At 41.8% G+C, this 5001-nt stretch overlaps 1 long non-coding RNA gene across 1 annotated transcript; it reads right to left on the reverse strand.

The window, feature by feature from the left end:
* Window positions 1-2139: 2139 nt before the first annotated feature.
* LOC148199983 (uncharacterized) lies at window positions 2140-4629 on the reverse strand. Its single transcript, XR_015786350.1, has 3 exons — window positions 4210-4629; window positions 4012-4107; window positions 2140-2429 (listed from the first exon to the last, which is right to left on the reverse strand). It is a non-coding gene; the product is annotated as an uncharacterized LOC148199983 (long non-coding RNA).
* Window positions 4630-5001: the final 372 nt, after the last annotated feature.

Consider the following 5001-nt stretch of genomic DNA (forward strand, 5'->3'; position numbering starts at 1 on the left):
ATTGACGATAGTCAATACATAGCCGTGAGCTGCCATCCTTTTTCTTTACTAACAGTACAGGCGCTCCCCAAGGTGACACACTTGGACGGATGAACTTCTTGTCCATCAATTCTTCAATTTGCTTCTTAAGTTCAACCAATTCAGCAGGTGCCATCCTGTATGGTTGAACGGATATGGGAGCTGCGGTTGTTACCAGATCAATTGTAAACTCAACTTCACGAACGGGTGGTAATCCAGGCACCTCATCAGGGAAAACGTCTAGATATTCACCTACTACTGAACTTGCTTCTCTCCAATTAGACTGCGTTCGTTCAGAACCTTCAGATTCATTATCCACGTGAGTCATGATCAAAAAGCAACTGGCTCCTTCCATTATATCTTCTTTCCACTGGCCGAGTGTCACACCAAACTTCTCTTCATATTCTTCAGGAAAAATCAATTCCTTTGCTCCACAATCAATGAGTATGTGATTGGTAGTAAGCCAATCCATCCCCAGAATCACTTCTAAGTCCTTGAGAGGCAAACATATGAGGTTCACCTTATACCTACGCCCTTCAATCTCAAGAGGACATCTAACACATACGGTAGACGTTCTCACCTCACCAGCAGCTGGTGTAGACACCACCAAATCAAACTGCATCTCGCGCTCCACTATCCCCAACTTATCAACGCACGCCTTCGAGATGAAGGAGTGTGTCGCCCCCGAGTCAAACAACACACAACAATTTATTCCATACAGCAAGCATGTGCCAGTGACGAGCGTACCTGAGCTCGCTGCTTCTGCACCAGTGATCGCATAAACACGCCCAACAGCTTGGGCTCGTCCACCACCTCTAGTCTGATTTCTTCCAGTGTTGGGTGGCCTCATCACTGCACGTCCACCCATATTGCATTCACTCTCTAGATGTCCAGTTCTTCTACACCGATTACAATACTTTCCTCCAACCAATTGCGGGCATGATGATCTGAAATGAGGTCCTCCACACTGAAAACATCTAACCGGCCCCTGTTGGTTTGACTGTCCAGCAACTACCATAGCTTGTGAACCACTTGACTGAGCTGGACGAGCGTACGGGGTCCTGTTACGATTCAAATTGGTCCTTGTCAGAACTGGTCCTCTTGATACTTGTTGCTTCTTCTGTTGTTCCGCCTCAGCCATATTTTTCTCTAATACTTTAGCCCTCTCCACCATGGCTGGAAACGTCCGAATGCACAAGCTAGAGATCAACACCTTGAGATCACTTCTCAGCCCGTTTTCAAACTTCCTACACTGCCACTCTTCACTAGTAGCCATTGTATAGAACCTCACTAGATGTTTGAACTTGTTTGTATATTCTGAAACCGACATCCCTCCCTGTACCAGTTGAAGAAATTCCACCTCTTTAGCAAAACGAACGCTATCTGGAAAGTATTCTTCATAGAACTTCCCTCTGAACACTTCCCAGGTAATAGGACGTTGAGCGTCCGTCAGTATAGCCTTAGCGCTCGCCCACCAGTGGCTTGCTTCTCCAGTAAGCAAATACTCCGTGAAAGCCAAGCGATTCTCATCTGGACATCTTTTAGCATTGTAAATTCGTTCCATATCCTGCAGCCACTGGTCTGCCTCATCCGGAAGGCCCTTCCCACTAAACTTGGCCGGATGGTGTTGAAGAAAGCTCTCTAAACTCCATTCAGTATGATGAACAGCATTGGAAGAGGACGCTCCTGGCGTGCCTCTGGTGGCGGCAATTAATTCCATCAATTGTCTTTGAGTGGCTTCAGAGTTGGCGCGTGCGGCCTCCAAACTCTGTAGAGCAGCAGCGTTCTGCTCCATGAGGGTAGTATTTTGCTGTTGCAGCCTCTCAATCACTGTCTCCAACAACCTAGTGTGATTAGGTGCATCAGACTCGTTTGGTTGTGGGGGAGGAGGTAATCTAGGCGCCATCGTTTTCTGGATCAGAGAAAACGAACGTTAGTCATGTCTAAGAGTTAAAACAGTAACTCATTAAACATTAAAAAAGCACACAGCAAAATGCAATGCACTCATAACCTACAGCGTCCTTAAGAGAACAAAACTGCTCTGATACCAATAATGTAACATCCCGGAAATATACAGTCATCAACTATATACTTAGAATAATCACATTAATCAATATGGCAAAACAGTTTAATAATACAGTAAGCAGATTGAATAAATGGCCGAACGGCCTTTCATTTAAAACAACGAGCGTTTACAAAACAAGGAGGACGAACGGTTTACAAGAATTGACCGAACGTTCCAATATATATATACAGCAACAAAAGAGCGCTCGCTCACAGACGCTCGCTACTCTAATCAAACTAACTAAATAACCGAACGCCTCACTGTTCGGCCTTCACCTCAACTTCTACTAAATTTTCTTCAGTAACGAGTTCCTCTTCAAGAGTTTGCTCCAGAGACGCATCTCCCTCTGCTCACATCCACACGGATGATCATTGCATTTGACAAGACGGATATACATAGACAAGACAACACAAAGGAATTGCAAGGGTAAGCTTATTGAATTTAATTCAAGTCAAACATACAATTTATACTTATCAATCATATCAAATACATCACAACACATGCATCCAATACATACATTAACTCAAATCAAACTTCCTGATACTAGACAGACTGTCCGGACTGTATGAAACCTGTGTAGCTAAGGCGTCCATGCACTCAGGTGGGGTAACTGGAATGCTCATCAGTATCCACCTGAGGTTAGTCTTTTTGCCAAGTTACAGTTATGGTCTAGACCTCCTGCCATTCCCACGCATGACCTACTCCTCTCTACTTGAGAACGAGCACTCACGGAATATCAGGATGGATCACCATCTAAGCTTACCACGTTCATACTACAAATATCAATATCCAGTCAAGAGTCGTTCCACCCTGGAACGCTCGTTCAAATTCCAAAATCATAATATCATATCATATATGGTTCGCACAATTTATACTTCCCTCAACATCACATTTTCATTCTTAATTACACTTCCATAAAAAGACGAACGTTATTTCACTGTTTGGACGAACGCTATTTAAGATCAGAACGAACGCTATTTAAAGACCAACGCTCGACAGAAGACGAACGCTATTAAGGATGTACGCTCGACAAGGGTCGAACACTATCAAATACAAACGCTCGACAAAAGAACGAGCGCTATCACGAACGGACGCTCGTCATAAGGTCGAACGCTACCACAGGCGAACGCTCGACATAAGAACGAACGCTATCAAGAACGGACGTTCGACATAAGGTCGAACGCCACCAAAGACGAACGCTCGACAAAAGAAAGAGCGCTACTAATCGTTTGCCTTTTTGAACGAACGTTCGGTCTAAGACCGAACGCCACTTAGGACGTACGTTTTTAGATCGAGACTCTTGGCTGAATTCAAAATCATAGAAATTGGGATTTATATAAGATGAGATATTTAAAGTTTATGTTTCAATAATTTGACTAAAAGTTCACGGGGATATTATCAAAATTCTCAATTCTCACACAACACTCGTGATGTTTACGTCTGGCCGAAAGCACAACGTAAAAATATATTAGAGGGCGTTCGTTCTCAAAGGGAGTCCTTTCCAAATGAAAGGGTCCGACTAATACAAGAATTTACTGATAATACCGAACGGTCAATGACCGTATCAATACGAACGTTCAAATTCATGCACTTTTCATATAATTCTTCTTTTACAGTAACTCATTTTCCAGTATAAACTTTCATGCATTAAATCAATCTTAACATAGTATTTTTCCATACTTCTCATGCTTTTAATCAACATCATATACTAACATTCAAATATCAAAATCATCCACGTACAACGTCACAGACCATTCATACACTCAGCATATAATTCCCAGTACATACATGCAACATTTTCATATATCATCTCAGAATCATAATCCTAAACTCCAAAGTCAAATATCATAAATCATACTTTCAAACATTACGTAACGCGCATGCAGTACAGAGATCATGTGAATTAAATTCTAACAAGCTTCCCTTACCTGGATTGGAAACGTGCTTTCGTTCTTTAAAAGAAAACCAGATCCCAGTATCAACTCTTCTACCCTTTTTCGTTCAAAAACCCAAAAACTCTTCAACTAAAAATTCAGAAAACCAATACTGGTTCAGAGAAGGTGCATGCAGATTTAAAACGAGCTTGCATGTGGAAAATGAAGAGTGGTTGAGGACGTGAAACTTACCCGTTTCAGAATCCAAAACCAATCGGTTTGATGGAAAGCTCACGGTGCAGTGCTGATTATCACGGTGCTGAAACGTGAACGGAGAAAAGGAGGGTGAGTTGCAGAAGAGGGAAGACGGAGAGTTCTAGAGAGAAGGAGGAGAAAAATGAGGGTTTGGTTTTCTGAGGAAGATGAAAGAGCACGCAGAGAAGGGAAGAGTGTTTCAGAAAATTAGTTTCTCTTCCCAAGTCAAACGGACATTCTCTCCTGCGCTGCCACTTGGCTTCCACTATCAAACTCAGAACCTTCCAATTTGACACCTGGCGGTGGCATGCAGAGTGAGGGCGTGTGCTTCTTTAATGGCACAGAACACGTGTCACACGTATTAATGGAAGCAGGGAGGTGACTAAGCAGAATAATTAATGGGGCGTGACAAGATTTCACACCATGCCAACTTTGCTACAATGTAAAAGTAATTACTTTTACTTAACTAAAAAGCAAAAGACATACATAAAAATAAATCACAACAATAATCAAAAGAACAAATCAATTATTGGATTCTAGTCACAAAATTCATTAAGCAATTACAGCAAAATTAACCTCAAATGCTTAGCATTCTATTGAATGTAGAAATAACATAAACATATCTAAAAAGAGGGTGGAGAATGCAAAAAAGGGGAGAGAGGATGAAATTAGGTCTCCCAAAGAGTTCCTAAGCTCCCTTGATATGTTTTCCTCAGTCTCTTTATATAGAAATTGAATTGGGTTTTTTTAAGCTTTTTTGTATTGTAATTTTTTTTCTAATTATCTTCT

Source organism: Vigna umbellata, chromosome 4 (genome assembly GCF_029865625.1).
Source record: "Vigna umbellata cultivar VRB3 chromosome 4, Vumbellata_1.0, whole genome shotgun sequence".
Taxonomy (NCBI): Eukaryota; Viridiplantae; Streptophyta; class Magnoliopsida; order Fabales; family Fabaceae; genus Vigna; species Vigna umbellata.